This window comes from Musa acuminata, chromosome BXJ3-4 (genome assembly GCF_036884655.1).
Source record: "Musa acuminata AAA Group cultivar baxijiao chromosome BXJ3-4, Cavendish_Baxijiao_AAA, whole genome shotgun sequence".
NCBI classification, from domain to species: Eukaryota; Viridiplantae; Streptophyta; class Magnoliopsida; order Zingiberales; family Musaceae; genus Musa; species Musa acuminata.
Window position 1 is genome coordinate 31166834 of NC_088352.1, and position 22056 is coordinate 31188889.

The 22056-nt window shown below is 34.8% G+C and overlaps 2 pseudogenes; one reads left to right on the forward strand and one right to left on the reverse strand.

Annotated features, from left to right (window-relative positions):
• The window catches only part of LOC135636388 (threonine dehydratase biosynthetic, chloroplastic-like), a 54812-nt pseudogene extending 41359 nt beyond the window's left edge, over window positions 1-13453 (reverse strand).
• A 3557-nt stretch (window positions 13454-17010) lies between these two features.
• Window positions 17011-19417, forward strand: LOC135636389 (protein argonaute MEL1-like; annotated as a pseudogene).
• Window positions 19418-22056: the final 2639 nt, after the last annotated feature.

The window sequence follows — 22056 nt, forward strand, 5'->3', positions numbered from 1 at the left end:
AAAGGTAAAAGTATAGATCTTTGGCATAAGAGGCTTAGACATATCAACGAGAAGGGACTTCAAACTCTTGCTAGAAAGCAGTTCTTACCAGAGTTGCAAGGTACATCTCTTAAATCTTATGATCATTGCTTAGCTGGAAAAACACATAGAGTTGCATTTTATACATATTCATCATCTAGAAGATCAGATGTTATTGATTTAGTTCATACTGATGTTTGTACTATGCAAACTAGAACTCTTGGATGTGCTCTTTATTTTGTTATTTTTATTGATGACCATTCTAGAAAAATGTGGCTTTTGCTTTGAAATCTAAAGACCAGGTACTCGATGTTTTCAAAGAGTTTTATGTTAGTGTTGAAATAGAAACTAGCAGAAAGCTAAAGTGTATTCGATTAGATAACGATGGCGAGTACAGGGGTCCTTTTGAGAATTATTGTAGGTTCCATGATATCAGGCTTGAGAAAACAGTTTCTAAAACTCCTCAACAGAATGGTATGACAAAAAGGATGAACAGAACCATTGAAGAAAAGATTAGGTGTATGCTTTCCCATGCCAAGTTACCAAAGTCATTTTGGGGGGAGGCTATGAGAACTACAGTTGATCTAATAAATCTTTCTCCATCAGTTCCTCTAAAAGGTGATATTCCAGAGAGATTATAAAGAGGAAAAGATATATCTTATAATCACTTAAGAATCTTTGGGTGTAAAGCATTTGTTCATATTTCCAAAGATGAATGGTCCAAGCTTGATAATAAGGCAAAAGCATGTATCTTCTTGGGATATGATCATGAAGAGTTTGGGTACTGATTATGGGATCCAATGAACAAAAAGATTATTAAAAGCAGAGATGTTGTATTTCTGGAAGACCAATTGTTTGATGATGATAATAATATTGAGAAGCCAGAAACCTCTGTTTATATTCCTTGGAGTTTGGGTCCAGTTCCTTCACTTGTAGTTCATGATGATCATGAGGGAGATGAACAAGAAGATCATAGTGAGAATATAAGTGATGATACTCCTACAGTTGATGATGCTGAACCAACTGAATAAGCACCTCCACCATTAGTTGAGATTCTATTGAGAAGATCCACTAGAGAGCGACAACCATCTACCAGATATCCTCCACATGATTATGTTATGCTTACTGATGGGGGAGAACTAGAAACTTACCAAGAAGCTATTCTACATGAGAATAAGAATGAGTGGGTTAAAGTCATGCAAGAAGAGATGAGATCCTTGCTTGAGAACTACACCTATGACTTGGTAAAATTGCCTAAAGAGAAGAAAGCTCTCAAGAATAAGTGGGTTTATAAATTGAAGACTGAAAATAATAGCTTATAACAAAGATACAAGACACGACTAGTTGTGAAAGGATTCAGTTAGAAGAAAGGTATTGACTTTGAAGAAATATTTTCTCCAATTGTGAATATGTCCTCTATCCGAGTTGTTCTTGGTTTAGCTGCCCACTTGAATTTAGAAGTTGAGCAACTTGATGTAAAAACAACATTTATTCATGGTGACTCAGAAGAAGAAATTTATATGGAGCAACCAGAAGGTTTCAAAGTCAAGAGAAAAGAAAATCTGGTGTGTAAGCTTAGGAAAAACTTATATGGACTTAAACAAGCACCTAGATAGTGGTATAAGAAGTTTGATTCCTTTATGATGAGCCAAGGGTATGATAGAACCACATCTGATCATTATGTGTTTATGAAGAAATTTTCAGATGATGATTTATTATTTTACCGCTATATATTGATGATATGATGATTGTTGGTCATGATGTTGGAAAAATTGGAAAGCTTAAAAAAGAGCTAAGTAAATCTTTTACCACGAAAGACTTGGGATCGGTGAAACAAATATTTGGTATGAAGATTCTTCGTGATAGGAAGAAAATGAAGATTTGGCTATCTCAGGAGACTTACATTGAAAAGGTTCTTGAAAGATTCAACATGAGTAAAGTCAAAGCAGTTTGTTCTCCACTTCCAAGTCATTTCAAGCTTAGTTCGAAATAATGTCCTACAAGTGAGAAAGAAAAAGAAAAAATATCCAAAGTGCCTTATTCATCTGCAGTAGGTAGTTTGATATATGATATGGTTTGTACTAGGCTATATATAGCTTATGTAGTTGGAGTTGTCAGTCAATTTCTCTCTAATCCTGGAAAAGAATATTGGGCAGTAGTGAAATGGATATTAAGATATCTAAGAGGTACTTTCAGGTTATGTTTATGTTTTGGTAATAATGAACATGTGTTAGAAGGGTACACAGATGCAGACATGGCAGGGGATACTAATTCCAAGAAGTCTACTTCGGGGTTCTTGATGACATTTACAGGGGGAGCAATCTCTTGGCAATCAAAGTTACAAAATTGTGTTGCTCTATCAACCATAGAAGCAGAATACATAGCAATTACTGAATCTTGCAAGGAAGCTTTATGGATGAAAAAGTTTCTACAAGAATTGGGCTTAAAACAGGAAGGATATACTGTTTACTATGATAGTTAGAGCATCATTCACCTCTCCAAGAATTCAACATACTATTCTAGATCCAAGCATATTGATGTGAGATATCACTGGATTCGTGATGTGCTTGAGATGAAAGAATTACAATTGAAAAAAGTATATAGCAATGATAATGGTTCAGATATGTTGACAAAGTCTTTGCCTAAAGAGAAGCTTGAAGCATGTAGACGAAGAGCGGGCTTAGTACAGCCTACCATATGAGTTGGAGAGGAAGAATTGTTGGGTATAACCCATATGGGCTTGGACAATTAGGCTTATTTAGCCCAAATAAGCAATTAAAAGATAAAGATGTGAGATAGAGCAAAATCAGAGAGAGCAGCGTGCGTGTGTGCATGCGAGCGTGAGCGATCGCAAAGTGAGAGGAGAGAGAAAGATTAGGTTTTTGAGTTTTATACTTGATGATCGGTGGCCAAACTTTATCAGTTTTGGCCCAAATTTTATGTGGAGAATTTTTGCAGCAAACTCTACAATCCTAACGGTGTTGATATATAGTTTATCCTCTCTAAGGTATTTTTCTGCTATACTTACTTTGTGAGATCTAAAATTTTCTTTTGAGGAGATTCATCCTATATGATGATATGCTAGAGGCAAGATCTATGTTCTTGATGTTATTATGATCCTCTAGTTATTCTAGAGAAGATTTGCTGTAAACCTGTTATTATTATTATTAATAGTGAAAGTTTGAGGTGGACTACGGTCCATGGTTTTTCCCATATTGGGTTTTTCACATTAAAAGATTTGGTCTCAGTATGATTAATTAATTACTCTATTATTTATATTGTGTTAATTGATATTTTCATTTGGATATCAAGTTGATATTTTGAGGAGGAACATACATAAAGAGGGAAAAGAATATTCCGTTTTAACAGGTTTTTTCCCAACGAGTAACGTATCTATGATCTTTGGTTGATAGAATATATGACTGAATGTTCCAATAATAAAAGGATATTGAAGTAGCAAAGGGTAATACGGACATGTATCCAGACAATATATGAACTCTTTTTACATAAGAAGCAATTACTGCTATAAGCCCCTCACCTCCAACTGGTACAAATATTGCATGAAGTGGAGCCTTCGGTTGGTGAACAATTTCCATTCCAATAGTTCCTTGACCTGTAATAACATCAGAATGATCAAACAGGTGTATGAATGTGCGGCATTCCTGCTTGGAACGCTGCTTAGTGTATGACTGTGCTTCATCATATGAATCTCTCTTGAGGACAAGTGTTGCACCCAACCTCTCAACTGAGCGCCACTATAAATAAAAAAAATGAAAAATAAGAGGTCGACAACAACTGAAAGCAAAAAACAAAAACACACATGTTAATTTTCACCTTTGTGAATCCCCATCATAGGAAAAATGATGGCTCTGAGTGATTCAGATACCTTAATTTCCGGAGTGTAATTGGAATTAAAATCACAGCATCACGATTCACAGCCTAATTTCTGAGCAGATAATGCAACCCCTTGTGCATGATTTCTGGCAGAAGAGCATATAACACCTCTATCCAACTGTTCTCTTGAAAGCTTAACCATCATGTTATAAGCTCCCTGTAGCTTAAACGAGAAGACCTGTCAACAAAGTTCAAGTGTCATTCTAAGAAATAAATTTTCAGAATTCACATAATCAGTAAACTGGAAACCCAATTTCTAAACTTCCTTCAACTCAAAATTTCAAATTTCTCTTATGGTGGGTTAATAGTACAAGAAGCACTCTTTTGTGTATGTTTATACATCCTGTGGTTAGTGCACAGTTGAGTCCAGAACATCTTATACGCAGTTTAATATGCAATTTAATGTAATACTTATGGAAAAAAATTATTAAAAAAGAAAGAAGCAAGAAAACAACCACAAAGAAGAAGACCGGAAAGGGTAAGAGCAGTGAAATGGCCTAATATCTTCTTAAAAGCTCTGGCCTTTTGCGCATAATACTCGACTGGACACGTGTGTTTTTGGAGTGTAAACCTTTTTTTTTTTTTTGTTGAGATTAAGACTCATTAGGTTGGTTTATATTATTTTCTTAACTATTTATAATGGTTTTTGGTAAGTTGTTAAAAACATAATATACGTTACATAAAACACTATATATGTTGGGAAAAACCCGTTGAAGCGAAATATTTTTTTCCCTCTTTATGTATCAAAATGGGTTCCTCACAAAATACCAACTTGATATCCAAATGTAAATATCAACCAGCACAACACAAACAATAGAGCAAATAATCAATCACATAATGAGACTAATTTTTTTAACGTGAAAAATCCAATATGAGAAAAACCACGGGACCGTAGTCCACCTCAAACTTCCACTATCAATAATAATGATAACAGGTTTATAGTATGTCTTCTCTAGAATAACTAGAGGATCAGTATAACATTAAGAATATAGATCTTGGCTCTAGCATATCATCAGGATGGATCTCCTCAAAAAGAATTCTAGGTCTCATAGAGTGGATATCACAGGAAAATACCTTAAAGAGGGTAAACTGTAAATCAACACCGTTAGGATTGTAGAGTTTACTGCAAGAATTCTCTACATAAAATTTGAGCCGAAACTGATAACATTTGGCCACCGATCGTCAAGCAGAAATCTTGAAAGCCTAACTTTCTTTCTCTATTTCTCTCTCCTCTTTTCTCTGCACGCCGCCGCACGCTGCACTCACACACGCACGCTGCCATCACCCAAATTTGCCCTTTCTCTTTTAATTACTGATTTCTTTGATTTGGGCTCAAATGACCCAATTTGTCCAAGCCCACATATGGGCTGGACCCAACAATTCTCCCCCTCCAACTCATATGGTGGATTGTACCAAGCCCGCTCTTCGCCTACATGCTTCAAGCTTCTCCTTAGGCAAAGACTTTGTCAACATATCTGAACTATTATCATTGGTATGTACTTTTTCCAATTGTAATTCTTTCATCTCAAGCACATCACGAATCCAATGATATCTCACATCAATATCCTTGGATCTAGAATGATATGTTGAATTCTTAGAGAGGTGAATAGCACTCTGACTGTCACAGTAAATAGTATATCCTCCCTGTTTCAAGTCCAATTCCTATAGAAACTTTTTTATCTATAAAGCTTCCTTGCAGGCTTTAGTAATAATTATGTATTCTGCTTTTGTGGTTGATAGAGCAATACACTTCTGTAACTTAGACTACCAAGAGACTGCTCCTCCTGCAAATGTCATCAAGAATCCCGAAGTGGACTTCCTGGAATCAGTATCACCTGCCATGTCTATATCTATGTACCCTTCTAACACAGGTTCATCATTACCAACACATAAACATAACCTGGAAGTACCTCTTAGATATCTTAATATTCATTTCACTACTGCCCAATGTTCCTTTCCAGGATTAGAGAGAAATCAACTAACAACTCCAACTGCATGAGCTATATCTGGCTTATTACAAACTATAGCATGCATCAAATTGCCTACTGCATATGAGTAAGGCACTCTGGACATTTCTTCTTTTTCTTTCTCACTTGTAGGACATTGTTTCGAACTAAGCTTGAAATGACCTGCAAGTGGGGAACAAACTGCTTTGGCTTTACTCATGTTGAATCTTTCAAGAACCTTTTCAATATAAGTCTCCTGAGATAGCCAAATCTTCCTTTTCTTCCTATTACGAAGAATCTTCAAGCAAAGTATTTGTTTCACCGATCCTAAGTCTTTCATGGCAAAAAACTTACTTAGCTCTCTTTTAAGCTTTCCAATTTTTCCAACATCATGGCCAACAATCAGCATATCATCAACATATAGCAGTAAAATAATAAAATCATCATTTAAAAATTTCTTCATAAACACACAATGATCAGATGTGGTTCTATCATACCCTTGGCTCATCATAAAGGAATCAAACTTCTTATACCACTATCTAGGTGCCTGTTTGAGTCCATATAAGCTTTTCCTAAGCTTACACACCATATTTTCTTTTCCCTTGACTTTGAAACCTTTTAGTTGCTCTATGTAAATTTCTTCTTCTGAGTCACCATGAATAAATGTTGTTTTTACATCAAATTGCTCAACTTCTAAATTCAAGTGGGCAGCTAAACCAAGAACAACTCGGATAGAGGACATATTCACAATTGGAGAAAATATTTCTTCAAAGTCAATACCTTTCTTCTAACTAAATCCTTTCACAACTAGTCGTGTCTTGTATCTTTGTTATAAGCTATTATTTTCAGTCTTCAATTTATAAACCTACTTATTCTTGAGAGCTTTCTTCTCTTTAGGCAATTTTACCAAGTCATAGGTGTAGTTCTCAAGCAAGGATCTCATCTCTTCTTGCATGACTTTAACCCACTCATTCTTATTCTCATGTAGAATAGCTTCTTGGTAAGTTTCTAGTTCTCCCCCATCAGTAAGCATAACATAATCATGTGGAGGATATCTGGTAGATGGTTGTCGCTCTCTAGTGGATCTTCTCAATAGAATCTCAACTAATGGTGGAGGTGCTTATTCAGTTGGTTCAGCATCATCAACTGTAGGAGTATCATCACTTATATTCTCACTATGATCTTCTTGTTCATCTCCCTCATGATCATCATGAACTACAAGTGAAGGAACTGGACCCAAACTCCAAGGAATATAAACAGAGGTTTCTGGCTTCTCAATATTATTATCATCATCAAACAATTGGTCTTCCAGAAATACAACATCTCTTCTTTTAATAATCTTTTTGTTCATTGGATCCCATAATCAGTACCCAAACTCTTCATGATCATATCCCAAGAAGATACATGCTTTTGCCTTATTATCAAGCTTGGACCTTTCATCTTTGTAAATATGAACAAATGCTTTACACCCAAAGATTCTTAAGTGATTATAAGATATATCTTTTCCTCTTTATAATCTCTCTGGAATATCACCTTTTAGAGGAACTGATGGAGAAAGATTTATTAGATCAACTGTAGTTCTCATAGCCTCCCCCCAAAATGACTTTGGTAACTTGGCATGGGAAAGCATACACCTAATCTTTTCTTCAATGGTTCTATTCATCCTTTTTGTCATACCATTCTGTTGAGGAGTTTTAGAAACTGTTTTCTCAAGCTTGATATCATGGAACCTACAATAATTCTCAAAAGGACCCCTGTACTCGCCACCGTTATCTGATCGAATACACTTTAGCTTTCTGCCAGTTTCTCTTTCAATACTGATATGAAACTCCTTGAAAACATCGAGTACCTAGTCTTTAGATTTCAAAGCAAAAGCCCACACTTTTCTAGAATGGTCATCAATAAAAGCAACAAAATAAAGAGCACATCTAAGAGTTCTAGTTTGCATAATACAAACATCAGTATGAACTAAATCAATAATATCTGATCTTCTAGATGATGGATATGTCTGAAATGCAACTCTATGTGTTTTTCCAACTAAGCAATGATCACAAGATTTAAGAGATGTACCTTGCAACTCTGGTAAGAACTACTTTTTAGCAAGAGTTTGAAGTCCCTTCTCGCTGATATGTCCAAGCCTGGTATGCCAAAGATCTATACTTTCACCTTTTCGAATTACATTAATCTCTCATTTGTGTAGCTTAGCTTCCATGACATAAAAAGAGTTAATCTTCTTTCCTTTTGCCACAATTAGAGAACCTTTAGTGAGTTTCCATTTACTTTCACCAAAATAATATGCAAAGCCCTCATCATCAAGTTTACCTATAGATATCAAGTTAAGACGAATATTTGAAACATGCCTTACATCTTTGAGTATCAATTTGCTCCCAATACTGGTCTCCAAGCAAATATCTCCAATACCCACAATCTTAGATGTATCACTATTTCCCATTCTAACATTACCAAAATCACCAATAGTGTAAGATCTAAAGAAATCACTATGAGAAGTAACATGAAATGAAGCACCAGAGTCAATTACCCAATTACTGTCCTGAGCTACAAGACTAACACAACCATCATCACAGACAATAGTGATATTACCTTCAGCAGTAACTATATTAGTCTCTTTCTCATTTTTCTTCATTTCATTCTGTTCTCGCTTCCAAGACCTACACTCTTTCTTCATGTGACCAGGCCTATTATAGTGAAAACATTTGATATCTCTTCTAGACTTAGATCTTCCTCTATATCCATGTGGATTTCTGCTATGATTTCTTCCATGTCTTTCTTGTTTTTCAGTAACAAATGCACCAGAAGAAGATTCACCCTGTCCTTTCTTTCTGGCATCTTCAGTTAGCAAACTGTCTTTAACCATATCTATAGTTAAAATCCCCTTTGGCGTGGAGTTACAAATAGTCACCACATACGTTTCCCAACTTTCTGGTAAAGAGATGAGAAGAAATAATCCTTGCATCTCATCATCTATATTCATTTTCATAGCAACCAACTTGTTTGCAAGACTCTGAAATAGGCTTATGTGCTCAACAATGTTACCACCATCTTTATACTTCAAATTTACAAGTCTTCTAAGGAGAGAAATTCTATTTCCCACTATCTTTTTCGCAAACAGATTTTCTAACCTTTGCCAAACAACATCAGCTCTGGTTTCATCAGAAATATGCTCATGCAAGTTTATATCCATCCATCTTCTAATATAGGCAATAACTTTTCTATGTTGAACTTCCCATTCTTTATCGTCCATAGTAGAAGGTTTATCTTTAACCTTGATAGGCTTATACAAATCTTTGCAATAGAGCAAATCTTCCATCAAACGCCTCCAAGTGGAATAATTTGATGAGTTCAATTTAATCATACTATCTGACTGCTCTATTTCAATCACACAAGAAAAAACTAGCACCAAACAACCAGACGCTCTGATACCACTTGTTGAGAAAAACCTGTTAAAGTGGAATATTCTTTTCCCTCTTTGTGTATCAAAATGGGTTCCTAATCAAAATACCAACTTGATATCCAAATGTAAATATCAACCAGCACAGCATAAACAATAGAGCAAATAATCAATCACACAATGAGACCAAATCTTTTAACGTGGAAAACCCAATGTGGGAAAAATCACGGAACCGTAGTCCACCTCAAACTTCCACTATCAATAATAATGATAACAGGTTTACAGTATGTCTTCTCTAGAATAACTAGAGGATCAGTATAACATGAATATAGATCTTGGCTCTAACATATCATCACGATGGATCTCCTCAAAAGAGAATTCTAGATCTCACAAAGTGGATATCACAGGAAAGTACCTTAAAGAGGGTAAACTGCAGATCAACACCGTTAGGATTATAGAGTTTGCTACAAGGATTCTCCACATAAAATTTGAGTCGAAACTGATAACGTTTGGCCACCAATCGTCAAGTAGAAATCTTAAAAACCTAACTTTCTCTTTCTATTTCTCTCTTCTCGCACGCCGCTGCAGGCTGCACTCACACACGCACGCTGCCATCCCTTTCTCTCTTGATTACTGATTTTTTGATTTGGGTTCAAACGGTCCAATTTGTCAAGTATGGACTGGACCCAACAATATAATGATGTAAGATAACTTTATACATGGTATGATTCTCTATCTTTTTACCATATAGTTGATCTCATAACACTAAAACAAGACATTTATAAGGTTCTCATTTTTTCTGGTTCTCATTTTTTCTGGTTGAGGTTAAGAGTCATTAACTAGGTTTAGAATGTATATAGTGTTTATTTGGCAAGATGTTCAAAACTACTAAATAGGTTATATGATTCTTTGCATCATATCTTATCATTGGTCCTAGAATATTAAAACAAGACATTTGTAAGTTTCTTTCCTTTTTTTTTCGCTGAGGTTATGATTCATTAGGGTAGTGTACAATATTTTCCTTTAACTCTTTACGGTGTTTCATGGTCAGGTGTCTAAAATACTATATAGATTACGTAAAATTATATATATTGATTTAAAATAACTATATATGACATGATTCGTTATCTCTTATCATATCATTGATCATAAAACATTAGATTAAGATATTTGTAAGCTTTGTTTTTTTTTTTCTAAGGCTAAGACTCGTTAGGCTAGTTTACAGTATTTTTTTATAAGTAGTTGAAATTATTATATATGTTACATGAAAAACTATATAATGATTTAAGATAACTATATATAATATGATTATCTATTTCTTACCACATGGTTGGTCCTAAAGCATTACAACAAGACATTTGTAAACTTCTATTTTTTTTGTTGGGATTAAGACTAATTATGGTGGTTTATAGTATTTTCCTTTAACTCGTTGCAGTGTTTCTCGGTGATGTATCCAAAAGTATCAAAAAATAATATTTATTCATTGCCACTATTTACCTATTAAAGACCACGTTTGAAGGATTAGTCTACCTCTCTTTCTCAATTTGACAAATCAGGATACAACTATCATTGGGATGTTTTTAATCCTTTCCATGCATTCATTAAATTTGTATATATTGGTAGCTCTAGTTGCATCTGAAATAATTTTGCCGCTTCACAAAACATTACTAACAAGATTTTTCGATATATATATCATGTAATATCCATGTTGAACTTATGAGAATATCTTCTTAACAGATATAAGAATACCTGAGTTTCAATTACAAAACTATCTCGATATAATTTCATAATTATAATAGAAAATAACATTAAAATTCTTATTTTCAATATCAGAAACGATAAATATAAGTAAAAATAATTTAACTATATCATTTACCCTGATAGGGATGATTTTACTCCACGCCAATTCACCTGTCACAAAAATTGACACCTAAGTAGGGCTCCAAGTCATCAGCCCCAAAATGGTGTCGCAATGTGTCCCGATGTGCCCTACATCAATGATTAGTAATAATCATCCTACCTTATTAAGATCAATAACTGCTCTATCTTATCAAGATCAAAGACCATAATGATTAAACGATTAACCTAATCTTATCTCAGGCCACCAGTAAGAAGGCCCAAGGATCATGTATAAAAAGAACCCATTAGCTTATCCCGAAAAGGGGGCTCTTTCTCCCCTCTTCTCTCTCTCTCTATATACTAACTCAGTCATATAGTTTACACTGTTATCTTCTCCCCTTCACTAACTTAAGCATCAGAGGAGCTGCATCGAACAACGCTTGGCATTGGTTTATCATGCAGGATCGTCGACCTCCCGAAGATGCCCGAATGACCTAGCCTCTAGAGAGGAATTTTGTAACCAGAAAGATCTCAATCCACCTACTCGACCATCTTGAATTGGGTCCTCACCAATATAATGACTTCAGATCGAGCTTATATGATCCCGCCTTACCAAGTCTTTCACATCAACTAAGAAGAGGTACCTAGATGAGCTTACATCTTCAATAATGAACCAACCGAACCGACTCATCAATCGACGACACTCATGATATCATCATTCTAGCATTAGAGAAAGGGTTGAATGTCATAAGCCCATCCTTTTGTTACTCCTCCCAACAAATGTTCGAGTGAAAAAATGTTACCTCCGCTCCCAAGACCCTAAAGAAGAGAAGCCACACACACTATATATATATATATATATATATATATATATATATATATATATATATAAGAATATAAAAAAGTTATTGTCATCTTCTTGTCATCATCTTTTCCCCCTCATAACAAGAAATAATTCAGGACCTGAACTCGACTAACGAAAAAAATCAGACCGACTATCTTTATCATTTAATAATTAAAAATTCCATGCATGGTGTGTTGATTGATCCAAGCACGATTCAAGTATCTATTTTTTAAACTCGATTTAAGTTATACAAATAAGCATGCAGACCAAAAATGAAAACCCAGAGTAACTCAATAAAAATAATTAATTTATTCTCCTTTTCTTTTCTTTTTATTTGCCTTGCAGTAGATACTTGAGTTTGACTCATCCATTAAATCTAAACCAATTTATAGGTCAGAGAATCTATCGTTAGAATCTAATATTCGATCTCGTCCCCGGCACAATCTTTACGAATCTTGAAGCTGTTTCACCTTGCCGGTCCCTCCTTTGGCCCAACTTTTGAAATTGAACAGCGATCTTGTCTTCTTCGCCCCTGAAGGTTTCTTCCTCGCTGCAGCATCCGAGCAAGCTTCATGATCAATGTCGTCTGCTGGTTGGCTTGAGCCCGAGTGCTTCTTCCTTGCTGCTTCTGCTGCATCCAAGCAAACTCCATGGCCAGGCTCTGCGACTGGCGAGGGATCATGGAATTCAGTACCCTTGGCCTCATCATCTGCTGGCAGCTCCATGCTCTTCTGCACTGGTTCTACCTCTTCTTGTTTCATCAATAGCTCATGCCTCAAGCATGCGAGCCCCTCCACCATCTCCACGTACCACCGACGCATGCACTGCTCTTGTTGATCAGGCAATTCCTCGATGGATGCCATCCTCGTGTTGTCATCTCCTTCAATCTATGGACATGAGAGGAGGACACAATCGATCAGACAAAAAATATGATGTACTCAATACCTGAAGGATTGGGAGTTTTGTGACCTTCGATGCAGATAGATGTTTTGCTGTCAGTGAGTTCATCTTTCGGTCTAATGCTTTCTTCTCCTCCTGTAGTTGATCATCTGCATCCTTGACTTGTCTCAGCTCCGCTTCGATCTTCGACAACTCGATCTCTCGATCGCCCAGGATTCGAGCCTGCAGATGAAGCTCATCTACTTCGGCCGACTTCTTCTCATTCCCCAGTAGCCATTTGAGCTCTGCTCCCATTTCCTTGAGCGTTTCGATGGCTGCTTGTTGATCGGCAATGACCGCCTCTAGCCTCTGGTTTCGAGCTTCGAGGCAGTCGAGCCGGAAAGCCAGGCAGATCATCTGGAGCTTCGGCAACAGCGATTCCTTCTCTGTCGCACCGCGGTAGTCCCGGAACTCGGATTCCGCTTCGCCTGCTCTGTCCTCCATGGCAGATACAAGACGCTTCAAGCTCTCGTTCTCTCCTTCCATGTTCTTCGAGCACTGCACCTTCACAGGTTCTCTTTGTGCTTCTTCCTGTCCTCGTGAGCTCAATTCAGAGGAATCCATTATGAGGCTTTCGTCTTTCTTTGAGGCATTGGAGGAGGCTCTGTTTCTTGTTCTACTCTTTCTAGTGATAGTGGAGAAAATGAAACCAGCGACAGGAAGGGATAAAGGAACGACAAGATTGAGAAAGTGATGAGGTTGAACTCTGTCTCTCTCGTTCTTCCCCATCTTCATCATACGGCGTGAAAGATTAATTTATCTCTACCATATATAATTATATGGTTGTTCACAGAAAGTGTATAAAATCTAAATACAGTGTTTCCTAATGTGTATAAAATATATTCATACTTAAATAAAGTTTATTTACATTAAAGATATAATAACTTCACAAAAAAATACTTTCTCAATTTATTATGCTCTCACAAAATAGTAATCTCATTGAAAGTTATGTACATTATTTAATGTAATTTTTTTATTTTTTATTTTTAATCCATCGTCTACAAGACGTACTATATAGCATGAGATAAATTATTCAGTGTGCATTTACTATGAAATACTCAACAATATTTTGGGAATGGGTGGATGAAACATGCTCCCAAGTTCCTTTTTTTTTAAAGCAAAGTATTAAATTCATCAGCCATAACATTACGCCAAGATGGCTCCTTGATAGCTCGAGAGACATGTCCTGGGATTTATGAGTGTGGATGAGTAATTCCTGTGATAATGAAGTGAGTGAAAATGAGTGTGTTAGGGGAAGATTGAGAGGATGAATGTATAATGTCTACAGAATAGTCCATTGACATTGATATTGTGATAGCACCTTGAGTACCTACCCAATCATAAGAGTGGGCGTATGAAAGATAGAATCAATGAAGTTAATATAACATAATGAAAAAAAAAAAAGAAGCCAATGATGAGGATTTATACTACCATGTCTGAAAAATATTGTTGGATAACAATATATATATATATATATGCACTCTAATCACTCACATATCAAAGTGGATTTGGGTTCTAATTTGTGTTTGGTATAGAGTCTTAAGAGGCCAGAACAATATAATTAACTGTGATGAAATTGGATTCCCCATCAGTATTAATGATGGGAGGATGTGCTGTAAGGGAGTTTTATAAAAGAACAAAATTGTAAACCTCTATTTAGGATAAATAAATATAGAGTACACAACATACTTGATGATGGAGAACAATGAAGATGGATGTAATTATCTATGGAGTTGTATATAATTATAAATTCTATAAAACTTTGATATCATATAGAAAACATATTTGTATTAGAAGAATTATAAATTCTATTTATTTTTCATTTGGTACAAAAGTATAATTGTATCATTAATTATGACAAATGTATAAAATCTAAATAATATGTTTCCTGACATGTATAAGACATGTTCACATCTAAATATAATATATTTATATTAAAGAAAGTATATTCACACTAAAGAGAACCTTAATCAGGTTGGTAATGGAATGTTGATGGTGCCTTTTATTCCATGCAATTTGACGGCCTATGCAAGGCTTTCCCATTCTTGTCTTGCTTCAAGGGATGTCTCCATGTTGTGCATCTCCTTCGCCACCTCCAAAAGGAGTTTAGCATCCAACTTGTTTTTGGTTTGCACAAGAGAAAAACAACAAAGAGAATAAAAATAAAAAGAAAAAAAAAACTTAGCTTACAAGTATATCATCCAACAGAAACAAAAATACTTCATTGTTCAAAAATTTATGTCAGATGGCGGAGGAAAATATATTTCATAATTTTTTTTGTACAAATGTCTCATTAACATCTTTATTATATTTGTAACAAAAACAGTAACAAATAAGGATGAGCTTCAACAACATATAACTCCGATGATATGTCAATCCGTCAATTTGATGATGTGCATCCGATTCTCTTTGGAAAATCAGTTGTTCGAGGTAGTCTTGTTCGATATTCGTATTTCAATCAGTTATAGATTGAAATATCTACAGAAAAATCAGTTGAATTATTAGATTATTTTTTTATAATATAAATTCTAAAATTCAAATGAATTAAATAATCACATATGTAGATATACCTGATTGTTGATTACTTGATTCTACCACTAAAACGAACGACGGGCCTCCACGAGTGGTGGATCGAGGTCCTCGATCCGATACATCTACATATCAATATGATACGTTTGTTGGACTCAATCATGAAATTGATCTCATGACATAGTGTATTGATACACCGTATGCCATTGATGTATCAATGTGGTGCTGATCGTAGACTAATCGTCATGAATCATATTTGTCCGAGGTAGCTCTTGAGACATATATTGGTAAATGTCAGAGCTTCTACTTTCGCTACTGATCTGCTGTTCTGTATCATATTGTTGCTTAGAGAAGGATGACTAACTATCACCATATTGTTGTTGCCCGTATGATTCTCCATAATACGATGGTTGTGAATACGATGAATCTCTTTTTGTGTCTATATCATGTATGCTCTGTCGCATTTATTTATATTCATCCACTGCCTTCCCTTCCCCTTCCCCTTCCCATTCCGTGCATAAACTTGACCAGTATCTTGTCGAGTTCCACGATCTAAATCTTGAGTGGTATGTGTAAAATATTGCTCCTCAGTCCATTCACCACCCTCAAGTTGTGTAGACGAGACCAACGACTGCCCGGCATCACCGCCATCATCTGTCGAGGCACTGTTGTTCGTGTTGCTATCATATCTCTGGACTGAGTGAGAAAGAGAATGTGATTGTGAAGGTGTCTCGTCGTCCGACTCGATTATTTCTAACGATGCAACTGATGCTACTGCCTTCCCCTTTGGGTTAAATAGGGGAGAGAAGAATGACTTAAATAGAATGAGAAAGAGCTCCAACGGTCAAATTGACCGTTGGAGCACTACTATAGTGCACTAACGGTCAATTTCGACCGTTACCGAGTGGTATCGGGTGGTAACAGTCGAAATTTCGATCGTTACCACTCGATATTACCCCGTATCGTTTGATACGATGTTTTTTTTAATGTACCGCTCGATAGCAGGCGATCCGCGTACCGATAGCTTATCGGATCGGTATATACCACCCATACTAGGCGGTATGATTCGTTATGATAGACCTTACTTTGAAGTGTGTTGTGTTTCCTGACCTTGTCTTCAAGCTGGCACTGACAGTAGGCCAACCTACTTACCAATGGAGGTTTTTGCTTAGTGTGGCAATCTTGTGAATTTGTTCTGAGTGTTGATATCCATGGTTTCTTATGTATGTGTGAATGACTAGGTCTGCAAAATTATCGAAGGATCAATTTTCAAAAAATGCTGAATGAAAAGCAAGTTACTGAATTATTGAGAGCAACATGTCAGCGGCCACCAACTATGGAAAGAAGCATTTTGGAGGTGTCTTTTTTTCGCTAACTTGATTATCTATTTAGTATTATAAATGTTAAATTTGATCAGCAAATAGTGCTCTCTATTAAAAAAATTAAACCATTCTGTCAGGTTATCTTTATATCGGTTACTGTAATTTATAGGACCGAGTGACTTATCTGCACTTGCTTATCTTCCTACATGTTATGATTTTCGAAATTTGCAGATGGTCCACCAAAACAATTACAATAATGATGATTTCACGATGGAGTTTGGCATCAAGATGAAGTATGAACTCACTTCTGTCGAACCTCGTGTTTTAGCTGCACCAAAGGTTGTTTTGGTATTATGTCTGAATGTGTATGCATATTATAAAAGCAATATATGTGCCTGTGTTATCCAACAGTTATGGCTATTATGCATATGCATGTATTCCGTGTAGTTGTACGTTGAACTGTAACATGGAACTGTCATGTTCTGGTTGGCAGCTGAAGTACCATGACTCAGGGCGAGAGAAATCCTGAGTCATGTTAATATGCTCTTTAAAATGATTTACTCTGTTGTTAAAGTTGATCATATTATACTGCTTTGTTTTAAGTTATAAAATTGTTGAACGAATTCTTTGTGGTTGTACAGAAAATGGTGAATGGTCGCGCTATTGAATATTGGACATGCTTGAGTTTTTCATCACGTTTAGGTAGGATGAAGTATTTCGGTTTTGTGGTGATCTGATTGCCATTTTTAATAGTGCTGGAATGGTTAGGAGTCTTTCTCTTAGCAATTTGTTGATAGTATTTGTTCATTATCATATGCTGCATATGACTTTTGTATGAACTCTGAAAGGTTATCAATCCAAGGCCTTTTGTTGATATTCGATCTGCTCGTTCTGATCATTTGGAATCTGCATTCCTAGACATCAGGAACCAATCCATGGAAACATTGCTATAATGGGAGTAGTTGACAAAAATATTCAGTTACTAATATGTATTATTATATTCTATGTTTCTACATACGCTGGATTGTCCAAGTATAACATCTCATGGTATGTACTTTTCCATTTATATTCAGAGGAAGGATCAAGCGAATACGTGAATCTGAGGTTGTAATTGTATCACAATGTTGCATGCCTGGACAGGTGTCTAGGTGTAACAAACAATATCTAGAAAATGTTACTCTAAAAATCAATGTGAAGGTCTGTTACTTTATGTCTATGGAGCTGATGTCACATATCCATCACCAGGCGAAGATGATTCTTCTCCATCCATCAGCAAGCAGTTCCTAAGAATGCAAGAAACCACCTTGAAGTTGGACTTGCTTACACTCACATGTTATAGTGCTTATTCTTATTTTTGTAAACTATTTTTTTTTATGAAAGTGTCACAAAGTTTGTTATTCCGAAAGTGCTAAAAGAACTGCCATATACATTGTTGATTCAATTTGGCTCGTTGCATCTATTGATTAGCCTGAAGTTACCAAGTACGGAGGTCTATTTTCTGGTCAGCAACACAGGCAGGAAATGATCCAGGACCTGTTTACTGTTATCAAGGACACAAATAAAGGAACTCTTTATGGAGGGATGATTAGGTAACTTTGCCTCATGTCAGTCTTGCCTTTTACAGGAATCAGAAACCCCACAGAATAATCTTTCACAGGTTACATATGAATTGATTGTATCATAACGACCTTTGTTTTCATTATATTGCTGAAAATTCCTTCTTATATGCAGGGACGGGGTAAGCAAAGGCCAATTTAGCCATGTCTTACTGTATGAAATGGATGCCATTAGAAAGGTGCTATTTATTGTTCTTAGTGTTGCTTTTAACCAAACACAACAAATGATTGATAGTTTCCTAACTAAACATTATAGGCCTGTGCCTCTTTGCAACAAGGTTACCTTGTGTAACATCTGTGGACGTTCAGAAGAGTCCCCACACTGGGCTTTTTCCTGAAGTCCACTGTAGTCGTGATTCGACAGATAGAAGCGGAAATACATTACCAGGTTGTTTATTCTGTTTCCATGATTTTAGCTGCTTGTAGGAACTAATTTGGAGTGGCAACTTTAGGAACTGTGGTTGACAAGAAGATCTGCTGTCCCACTGAGTTTGATTTCTATCTTTGTAGCCGTGCTGGCATACAGGTACTTTTGATGACAAGCAAAGGGGGCCTACAACCAAGAATGTTTTCTCAATTCTTGATAGATCCAACTGGTTGTTGCCTTGCACAGGGGACCAGCAGATCCACTCATTATCATGTTCTTATGGATGAAAATAAATTTTCTGCAGATGGTTTGCAGATGTTAACTCACAATTTGTATTATGTGTAAGTGACAATGATCTGTTTAAAACAGTTTTAAACGGCCTTCTTAGTTAACTTATGCACATAATTATCTGCCTATTAAATTGAGTTATGCTTTGCTTTCGATCTGTGTCAGTAGGTAAGTTATGGACCTTTTCTTGTAGCTCCAGCTTGCTTACTCATCATTCCTGTCTTATAAGATGATGCACTTTCTTTTTGACAGTTCCACCAGCATATTGTGCCCATTTGGTTGGTACTACATGCAGGGCGAGCGCTCAGATGCTGGATCTTCTGGCAGAACAAGAGACAGGCCGGTGGAAGTGCAGCATCTTCCCCAAGTGAAGGATAATGTCAAGGTAGCAATGTTCTCCTGCTGAAGATCTATTTTGGGTTTTTTGTCTTGGCCAACCTGATATATAGTCTGTGTTTTCTAACACCTAGCTGGAAATATGAAATCTCTTTTGGTTTTGACTTTTCTTTTGTCCCCAGTATCTTCTAACTTAGATCTTCTCGACAGATGCAAACTTTTTGAGACAGTGCAAACATATTTAAAGCTTTTGGTTACGTGAATATGTATACGACCTTGGAAAAATGAAATCATGAAAAACTTTTTTCTTTCAATGTATTGTTATACATTGGATGCATATTTATGTGAAGAGTCGCTGCTATTGTTGTTTTGATCATATATTTTTCCAAGTCTGAAGTAGGAAATCTGAGTATTTCATGTACATATCCATTCAAAATTTGACTTATTACTGTTTTGTATTATCTGTGTTCATCATAAATTTGACTTATCCGTATCCATTGTAAATTTGACTAATGGAAGGCTTTTAATTAGATCGTGTGATCATGAGTATTCATGCCTTCAACAAGGCAACAAATGCCACTTTAACTAATGTTTGTTCATTGCCAATCAGTCTTATGTACAAGATTATGGGCAGGTTGATCTTTTACGAGTTGCGTGGTTATTCTATCTTCTGATATGAATAAGAAGAGTATATTCTATGATATGTGATACAAGTATAAGATGAAAGGGAAATATATATATATATATATATATATATATAATAATTTAATATAATGAGAAAGATGATATGTGATACAAGTATAAGATGACACGCACATCAAGTAGAAAGTTTCAAATCAAACATTTCACATTATTTTTTTTATCAAAGGATAAGGGGCAAAGGTGAGATTTAAGATTTTATTATAAATTATAAAGATCATTATCAACTAAACTAATTAACAATCTTTGAGGAGCATGAGGATTTAAATCTTTGATAACTGAATTTGGTACATGATCACCAAATCAATATTTAAGATGCATATTAAGAATTAATTTTTTAAATTTTAAAAAAATATAAATTTTTTTAGAAGGAATACACCAATGTAGGTCTGATTAAGGTTGGGCAAAATATAAAATCAAACTCAAACTGATAAGGCTCAATTTTGAAACTAGAATTGGAATTTTCGATTTCAGGCTCCACTAGTTTCTATCTGATTCGAGCCAATAAATTTTTAATATTTTTCAAAATAATTTATAATATAAAAATTTTATAATTTTATTTTTAAATAAAAAATTGATTTACATTCATAATGAGTGTAAATGTGTAATGATATAACAAAAATTAATATAAAATTGAGTAAAATTATAAATATTTAATTACTATCGATGCTATACATTTCAATAATCTCTTTGGTTGATGTGTTGAATAGGAGGTTATTGTCTCCATTAATGATCTTTTAGTTTCATTTTATCGTCTTTGTTTAATTATTGATATATACTTGAATCTCAAATAGTTCAAAGGTCATGCTCGTTTTGATTTCACGTAGGATTCATTCTTTTATGTTGAAAGCTTGCTCGACAACTACTATCGACGTTAGAGTCGATAGTATTTGTCTTGTAATCTTTGCTAAGATTGAAAATATTATTGTATATTATGCCTACTATTCTAGAATAGAAAATTTTATATCTATAGTAGTGTCACCGAACTCAAAAGAAATTGTTTGTTACATATCGAGCTTGGAGTTCAAGCTTGAGGATCCCTGTAGTTTTTTTTTTTTTTACTTTGTATTAATAATTTTTCTCCCTTAAAGATTTTCTCAACCTTGCTAACATGATCAGTAAATACAAAAGTTTTGGAGCTACCATGTCTCTGCTATAGTTAGTACTATAATAGTCATATAAGTTAATGTTAAATTTTTCAATATATCTAATTTTATCACTAATATCAAAACTTTTGTAATAAATAGATAAATAAGAAAGTTCAATATATTTTTATCTCTTTCATCAATTCCTTCTTAATTTCTTTCATCGTTGTAAGTTGTGCATACTTGTATTTTCTTTTAAAGTTGTGCATTAATGGTAACCATAGAAAAATATCTATGTATTTTTTTTAATGAAATCTCATAAAATAATGTGACTTGCATAATAATCAGGTATTTTTTCTTTGAAGTATCTCTCAAATATGTTTTTATAATTCCAATCTTTCATCATGAAAGGTTAGAACTATTTCCTTTTTGTCTTTTATTTGATTCATTGTCATCTTTTTTTTTTCTATGAGTAAATAATTTGCCAAATTCATAGATCGAATTTGAATAGTCCATTTGTGAATAATTTGATAATGATTATTTTTGAATCTTTTGCATTTTCATTTGGTTCATGTACTTTTTCCTTAAATAATCACCTAAACTATCTAATCCAATACATATGTAACTAAATAAACCAGTGAAATTTCAAAAATATAATTTATCCATTTTGATTTCATAGTCATTATTATCATATTTAAATCATTTTTATTTTGATATTCTTCTATTGCACCAATAATATTAATACAAACAACTAAAATATTATGTATAGTAGGATAATAAACACCATATAAAAGTATATATTGTATTGTTAAAACTTTTATAATTGTTAAAATTCTTTCACAGGCGTTCGAATGCTATATATATAAACTAATTTGGTTAATATTACTTATAATAAAATATATAATAATAATTTTTTAATTCAAAA